Source organism: Panthera onca, chromosome C1 (genome assembly GCF_046562875.1).
Source record: "Panthera onca isolate mPanOnc1 chromosome C1, mPanOnc1 haplotype 2, whole genome shotgun sequence".
NCBI classification, from domain to species: domain Eukaryota; kingdom Metazoa; phylum Chordata; class Mammalia; order Carnivora; family Felidae; genus Panthera; species Panthera onca.
In genome coordinates this window covers 141,313,209-141,322,245 of record NC_138346.1, presented here as the reverse complement: position 1 = coordinate 141,322,245, position 9,037 = coordinate 141,313,209, and positions in this window count along the sequence as shown.

The window sequence follows — 9,037 nt, the reverse complement described above, 5'->3', positions numbered from 1 at the left end:
CTCCTCTGTCTAGGTAATGCCGTTCAGCAGCAACTGCTCCAAAGGACAGCAGGAGTTTGGGTCTCTTACAGCTGTAGTGTTGTCTCGTCTGTGGTTGGCAGAAGTTCAAGGCAGTTTCATGGGCTATGTACAGTAAGTATGCTCTAATTGGCTAAAAATATGGGAGGGTTTTTTTTTGTTGTTGTTGGTTTTTTTTACTACATTTAAAGCAAATGGATGTGTGAAGATTTGAGTTTGGCACTGGTGGGCTTTGGGCTGATGGTCCTAGACTGCTGTGAAGAAAGAAACAGCAGGCCATTATAGGCTAATTTACAGGGACCGTCTTGAGCCCATTTATAGAACACTTCTGCAACGAATAGAATGTAGCACAAATTTCCAGTTAAATCATTTTATGTTTTTTTAAAGTTTATTTTATTTTTAAGAGAGGCAGGGGGGCGGGGCAGGCAAGGAGAATCCCAAGCAGGCTCTGCACTATCAGCACAGAGCCCAGTGTGGGGCTTGAACTCAGGAACCGCGAGACCATGATTTGAGCTGAAATCAAGAGTCAGAGGCTCAACCGACTGAGCCACCCAGGTGGCCCCCAGTTAAATCATTTTGAATTCATAATCAGCATTTGCTTTCTGATGAATGTATAATATAGTTCATTGCAGAGCCAAGCAGAGAGCTGTGTTTGTTTCTTACTGTCTTTTCTCTCTAGTGTCCCATAGCCTTTTTTTTTTTTTACCTTGCTCTATCTGCCGCAATTATCATAACAGATAATCTTTAATTACTTCCCGCTGTGCCACCATATCAATGTTTTATTACTTTCCAGAGGTGTTCTTCCTGGGGTCTTCTGGCTTCTCCTTCCCTCTGGTTCTGGAGACCGGCTGAGCTGCTAGCCTGACACTGGGTTCTCCTGCATTGAATCCCATGTCCTCCTCTACTTTGGGTTTACTCCTTTAGAGTGGAACATGTCCTGCTGTGGCTTTCTGGGACAGGGTGCATGGGAGGAAAATTCTTTGAAGTCTTTCATGTCTGAAAATATCCTTATTCTGTTATACTGGTGGGATGTTCAGCTGGAATGCTGAATTTAAGCTGAAGATCATTATCCCTTAAAATTTTTGTATATTCATCAGCCTCTTATATTTGTTTTCTTAATATCCAGTTTGCTGTCGAGACTTTTTCTCCTATCCCCCCGCCCCAACACCCGTCCCGCTCCAGATACTCCCCTGCCATATCTGGCAAGTCCTAGTGTCTGAGTTTCTTCAGATCTCTTTGTCAAACACACTTTATTTTTGGTATTATCTGATGCCCAAGATACGGTTTTAATGATGCAAGCATTCCCCCTTCCTGGAGGACTTCTGCTACTCTCCCGTCTCCCTTTCCCCCTTTGCCTGATTAACTCTGTATCCTTTCCTGGAGATTTTACTTACTTATTTATATTTTATTTATATTTTGAGGGGGAAAGAGAGAGTGTGAGCGGGGAAGAGGGGCAGAGAGAAAGGGAGAGCAAGAATCCCAAGCAGGCTCTGTGCTGTCAGCACAGAGCCCAGTGACGGACTCAAAATCACAAACTGTGAGATCATGACCTGAGCTGAAACCAAGAGTCAGAAACTTAACCGACTGAGCCACCCAGGCGTCCCTTTAGCTGAGATTTTTAAGTAGTTCTTCCAAGTCTAAGTTAGATGGCCCCCAAACACCCTATTCTTGACCCACATATTGTTATCGATTACCTATTATTCTGTTATCATTATTTGACATTTTACTCTACAAATATATGAGCTCTATAAGTGCTGGGATTGTGCCCGTTGTATTTTAATCAAACGCATAATGCCTGGCACATAGTAGGTGCTTAGAATTAGAATAAATTAATGAATTCAAATGCATAATCATGGCTCTTTTTTTCAAGGCAATTATGATTGAAAAAAGGAGCCAAGGCAAGTAAAGAATTATTTTGTACAACACTAAGGGTCCTGAGAAAGAGCGTAAGGGTGTAGAGGGGTAGTGGGGAGAGTGTTCTGGGAATCCAGGGGAGGAAAGCTTCTGGCTGACATCCAGGAGACATTATGAACTACCTTGAAGGGGGAGCTCGGTCGAAGCAAGGCACATGAATCAGTGGAATTGAGGCAGGAAAGCTTTCGGTCTTTAGACAGCTGCGGATGAGGCAGAGGTCCTCAAAGTACTGTCTTTGGAAAATAACAGAGTGCGTCTTTGGAAAATGTAATATTTGTAATATCATGGCTCTGCTTTTACTCTTGGCATGGGTTAATAACTTGCTGATATTTAATGTTAATGAACGGCATCCTCTCATCAAGTCTGTGCAGTTCTATCCGTTGGTGAGGTGTGTTTTCCTTCTCCACCCTATGTCCCCTAACCTGCTTTTGTGAAATCGGGAATAGTGGCCTCAGTCATTGGGAAAGCACACAGAACAGAGCTTCTCAGACCTTGGTGAGGGTACACATCACCTGGAAACTGAAGATTCTGATCGAGTAGATCTGGAGTGGGGCTTGAGAATTTCCATCTCTCACTAGATCTCAAAGCATGCCCAAGCCGCTGTCCCCCCGACCGCACTTGAGGTAGCAGGATCTGGGGTAGAGCTCTAGCTCTGGACCGCAGAGACCATCACAGGTAGAGTTGCAGCAGCTTGGAGAAGGTACTGTGGTTCCACGACTCTGGCCACTCCTGCACTTACAGGTGTTTGGTTTTACCACGACTCCCTTCTTTTCTAACCCAGTCTACAAGCAGTCTGGTCATGCTGTCGATCCTCCTCAGGACCTGAAGATGGCGCCACGACCTTAGTTATCAAGCACTCTTCCATCTGCAGTTCGGCGAGGGAAAAGCATTTCCTGCCCCTCCGAATGTTCCGGTTCTCATTCTCTGGTTTGATACGTGCTCGGAGAACAAAAGTAACTTTGCAGATGAAGCATCGTCTTTTGGTGGTGTTTGAAAATCAAGTTGGAGAAAGAATTTTAGGTCAGGAACCTTTTCCTTAAAGCGTTGTTTTAGAACCCTATTTAAAAGTTTATTTAATTTTGCGTGTTCAAGATGAATTGCAGTTTTTTGGTTTCAAAATTCTTGGGTTTTTTTTTTTTTTTTTTTTTTTTTTGTATTTTCATTTCCCCAGAGGAAGAGTGTTATTCTTAGTTGTTAATTATTGATGGTCTAATAACGTGTTATAATGTAATTTAGGTTAAAGGAGCTGAAGAGCTTTAGGTCAATTAGTGCACTTGACAAAAGAGAAAACAGGCTTCCCAATTTCATTTAAGTTCTCTTGAAAGAGTTTCTGTTCCTTGCAACAGGTTAAATCCTAAGAGATTCCTACATGACAAATGTTCTCCAAGGCAGTATAGTCTATAGTTGGAGAATCTTATCATGCTGTATGTGTTAATTTGATTGTGGCTCTACAGCACGCCACAATTCTGACCTTTGCAAGGGCTAGGAATGCCCCGTTTGGGTCTATAGCTACTCTTACTGCAGTAAATAATAGATTAAGCCAGTGGTTCTCAAACTTGATTGGGCATTAGAATAACTTGGAGAGTTTCTTGTAACAACACAGATTGCTGACTCCTGTTCTTATCCCACTCGCAAAAATTAACTCAGAGTGGATTACAAACTTAAATGTAAGATTTGAAACCATGAAACTCCTAGAAGAAAACATAGGAACGAAGCTCCTTCATAATGAATTTTTGGAAATGACACCTAAAGCACAGGCAACAGAATAAAAAATAAACTTGTGGGACTACATCAAAATATAAAGTTTCTCCACAGCAAAGGAAGTCATCAACAAAATGAAAAGACAACCTATGGAATGGGAAAAAATATTTGCAAACTATATATCTGACGAGGAATTAATATCCAAAATATATACAGTACTCATATAATGTAACATCAAAAACCAAAAACTAAAAGTAAAAAATGAGCAAAGGACCTGAATAGACATTTTCCCAAAGAAGACATACAAATGGTCAACAGGTACATGAGAAGATGCTCAACATCGCCGGTCATTAGGGAAATGCGAATCAAAACCACGACGAGATATCACCTCACAGCTGTCAGAATGGCCATGGTCAAAAAGACAGGAGATAACAAAAGCTGGTGAGGATGTTGGTGAAAGGGAGCTCCTGTGCACTGTTGGTGGGAATGTAATTGGTGCAGCCACTGTGGAAACAGTATGGAGGATTCTCTAAAAATTAAAAATAGAAATACCATACAATCCAGCGATTCCACTTCTGGGAATATATCTAAAGGAAATAAAAACACTAACTCGAAAAGATGCCTGTACCGCCTCATTCATAGCGGTATTATTCACAACAGCCAAGACATGGAAACAACCTAAGTGTCCATCGATGGATGCGTGGATAAAGAAGTTGTTGTGCAATGAAATACTCTCCAGCCATAAAAAAGACAGCTAGGACAGTTCTACCGTTTGCAACAACATGGATGTACCTTGAAGGCATTATGTTCAATGGAATAAGTCAGGGAAACACAGATACTGTATGATCTCACTTAGAGGTGGAGTCTAACAAGAACACCACCACTAGTATCACAGAAAGAGGTCAGACTTGCAGTTACCAGAGTGAGGGTTGTTGGCCAGAAAGGGGAATTGGAGGGAGGTGGTCGAAAGCACAAAGGTCCAGTTAGAAGATAAAGCTGCACTAGGTCGGGCTGGAAAGTATAATAGACGACTAGCCAGTGCGGCTGTGAGATGCGCAGGAAAGCTGTTACGGGAGTCGGTCCTAAGAGTTGGCAGCACAAGGCGAATTTTTTTTTTCTTTTTATCCTATCTGTGTGAGATGATGGATGTTAACTAAACCTGTTGTGATCATCATTTCACAATATGTGAAAATCAAACCATCATGCTGTGTACAGCATGTATACCTTAAATGTATACAGTGATGTATACCAATCATTTCTCAATAAAACTGAAAAAAACCTGCACAGATTTCCAGTTCTGTAAGTCTGAGGTCAGGGTTATAAATTTGCTTTGCTTTTTTGTTTTTTAACGTTTATTTTTGAGACAGAGAGAGACAGAGCATGAACAGGGGAGGGGCAGAGAGAGAGGGAGACACAGAATCTGAAACAGGCTCCAGGCTCTGAGCTGTGAGCACAGAACCCGATGCGGTGCTCGAACTCACGGACCGTGAGATCATGACCTGAGCCGAAGTCGGATGCCCAACCGACCAAGCCACCCAGGTCCCTAAATTTGCTTTTCTAACGAGCTCTGGGGTGATGGTAATGCCGCTAGTTTGGGGATCCTCACACTTGCAGAACCATTGGATTAAGCTAACGCTGGACCACAGCAATGGTTTGGAAGTATCCAGGAAACAATACAATTTCTTTCAGGGAATCAGATATGCGCACAAGATTTAATCTTTGCCAACACGCAGACAGCTTCCCTTTAAAAGGAAACAGTGTGGTTTAGCTGTTGGTCAGGGGAGGATATTAAAAATGTGAACAAGTGGGAACCCAGGCATGGAGCAAAGTGTAAGCAGTATTTTTTTAAATGTTTATTTATTTATTGAGAGAGAGAGAATCCCAAGCAGGCTCTGCACTGTCAGCACACGGCCCGACATGGGGTTCGACCCCACAAACCCGTGAGATCATGACATGAGTTGAAATCAAGAGTCCGACGCTTAACCGACTGAGCCACCCAGGTGCCCCAAAGTATAAGCCGTATCATGGGCGGATGCCGGAAGGGCCAGGGATCTGTCCTACAGAGTGGCAGACCTGCATGTGCTCTGATTTAGGACGGAGAAAACTCTTCTTCTGTCTCCACAACAGCTGATGAGTGAAATCCCACCAGCACTCTCTCATTCTTCTTCAAAGTGTGACTCTAGGTAAAATACTGTGATGAGTCACTGACCCCTTACTGTAAGTGATTTTCAAATGCTTTTTTTTTTTTAGTTGGGACAGTGGGATGATGTGCTCTGAAATACCCTTGACCCTTCTCCCTGTTCAGTCAGTCCACAGTCCTGTGCTCCTTGTTCGGGAGAGATAACAGGAGCCGAAAGCAGAGAAGAGTGGAGTTTCCTCTGGTTCTGGACAGTCTGGACAGACAGGACTAGTGCACAGACAGCAGATTGAAAGAGGACATGGCCGTGAGTACTAGCGAGGCTCCTGCCACCTCCAGCCCACCACGCCCGCCTAGAAAAGATTTCCTTGAGCAGGAGGGAGAGACTAGACACGGGAAGAGGAGGGACCCAAGGCAGGAACAGTGGCAGTGGACACAAGTCCAGGGAAAAAGTGGATGTCCCAGGGAAACGCCACATTACTCGGGATGGTTTCTACCAGCTGGTGCAAAGAGAGCCTAAATGAAAATTAAGTCAAGTGTTAAGAAAATGAAGAACAATCATCCACTATAAGCTTCTGAATGAAAGTCACATTGCAACAGTGATGAACCTCAGGCAACCCTTGGAGAAGAAATAACACGCTAAATACACATGTCCTAGAACAGGTAAAAATTGCATTTGGGAACGAGTTTATTTCCTATTTGATGGACAGAGATCATTATCATTGTTCATTTATATAAGAGATGGATATTTGGATTATAAGCCATCAGTTGTAACTAGGGTAAAATGTCTTTGGATTTCACAAGTCAAACTTCATCAATATTTTAAGATCATAATTTAAGGTCATAGAAATCCCTTTTCAAAGCTTGGAAGTTGACTTTAGTAACAATCAGCTTTATGATACTTTAAGGGCCAGGCTAAGTAACGAATTATACTCTGGCCCCCTGGAGGGCAGTAGTCTCTGGATGCCTGCCAGCCAGGACTCTAGGCTTTTTCTGCTCCCAGCGCTAACTGCTGTGTTGATTTTAGAGGCAGCTGTTTAGTCTCAGCCATAAGGACAGGTGGGGAAACCTGAGGCGCAGCGACAATGTGCGGTATGAAGCCTCCCAAACGTGGCCTCGTCGGGATGTGTAATGAATTCCTTCCCTGTGAACAGCCAGCCACCTCATTAGTACCCGACCTGCTTTCACTCGGCCTGTGCTCTCTTTAATGGGACCATTCAAATTCCTTAGATTAGGAGGCCGCACGGTCACGTAACGCTGCGATTATGCCTGGCAGGGAACAAGCAGCCTGATGGAAAGGCTTCGTCAGATGCCCTCTCTGGGAAGTGTTCTTCACCCCTCCCCCCCCCTCCCCCCCCCTCCCCCACGTCTAGTGCACTAAGCTCTTTGTCCTGGCCAGCGCCGCATGAGCAGGACTTCCAGGTACTGGCCCAAGCACACCTACCTCAGGACATGCGCCCCTGACAAGCTCTCTGTTGTTGACACTGTTGCACACGCACACGCACCCCGTCTGTTCTCTGGCACGCTGCAACAGGGTAGACTGAAACGCTGCAACAGGGTACGATTCAGCCTCTCCCGCGTCGGTACGGATCGTCCAAGGCAAGCGCGCCAACAAAACTAGCCCAATAAACCAACATGTTCTCCTTGACGTCTCCAAAGTTTCGACCATGTATTCGCCTTTCAGGCTACCACTGGTAGGGGAACAGCAAAGGGGTTTTTGCCCATTCTTCCACAGACTGTGATGTTCTATCACACATTTCATGTTTAGAGTTTTACTGATAATGCTTGGAGTTCTTTGGAGCAGAGGAACAGATGAACTTAAAATTTATGAACAGCTGGACAGTGAACAGATTCTTTGCTTTTTTTTTTTTTAATGTTTTTATTTATTTTTGAGACACAGAGAGACAGAGCACGAGCAGGGGAGGGGCAGAGAAAGAGGGAGACACAGAATCCGAAGCAGGCTCCAGGCTCTGAGCTGTCAGCACAGAGCCTGACGCGGGGCTTGAACTCATGGACCGGACCGTGAGATCATGACCTGAGCTGAAGTCGGACGCTTAACCGACTGAGCCACCCAGGCGCCCCTCTTTGCTTATTTTAATGTCAGCTCAGGTCTCCTTGGCGGGGCGCTTCCGGGTGGGTGTGCCATCTGGAGGCTTTAACTACACTGACTGCACCGGCCCAGACTTTCACAGTGGGAAGCAAACACGGTTGAGGCCCAGCTACGTGCTGGGAAAGTCACTTCCATTTCGAGTTAGAATCCTCTTCCAACACATTCATGAGATCAAGACTTCTGCTGCGTTTTATTTGTATTTGAATATTTCCATTTCTCTTCTCTAGAGGGAGCTAATGCAGTCAGTTGGACTGAGCCATGACTAAGAGCCTGCTGGCCCCGCCACCATAAAGGGGAAGTAAATGTGAGCCAGACCCAGTCCCACTCACAAAGGGCTCTCCATTTAGTTTTTCTTATTTTTAAATGTTTGTTTATTTTTGGGAGAGAAAGAAAGAGAGAGGGAGTACAAGTGGGGGAGGGGCAGAGAGAGAGAGGGAGACACAGGATCCAAAGCAGGTTCCAAGCCGATAGCAGAGAGTCCAATGCAGGGCTTGAACTCAGAACTGTGGGATCATGACCTAAACCAAAGGTCATGATGCTCAAACGACTGAGCCACCCAGGTGTCCCTCAATTTAGTTTGCTTTTAATGAACTCTAGACACTCCACTTCTCTATCTTACATTGTCCTTTTGTCCAATTTTCTTTGAAGACAATAATCCAAAGAATTTTTCCTTTCTCCTCTCCAACTTTCATCTCCAACTCAAACTGATGCCCATGGGAAGAAATCACATCTTCTAAATCTGCAGTCAGTTGTATCATTTTCTGTCTTCCCTGTAATGCCATGTGTCCCTGCCATTGCCATGCGACGGGGGGTGCCTCCTTGCAGGCAGAGTATTGTCAGGCGTGGTCAGGTATCTTGCCTGGGGCAGTTGCATGGGAGCAGAAGTTTTGTGTTTTTCTTTTTTTAACAATTTCTTTTTGATTTTAATTTAATTTAATTTTATTGAGAGAGAGAGAAAGCACATGCACAAGTAGGGAGGGAGCAGAGGGAGAGAGAGAGAAGTTTTAAGACGTGGCTTAAAGCTTGAAGATGAGACTACTCTTCCTCCTGTTTTTTGCTTTTCCCTCTGCCCTGACCCAAACAGAGCCTTCACCTTCGGTGTGGGTTCTAGAATGAGAACCTAATTAAGAAGAGCTGTGGTCAACTTGCAGCCACCA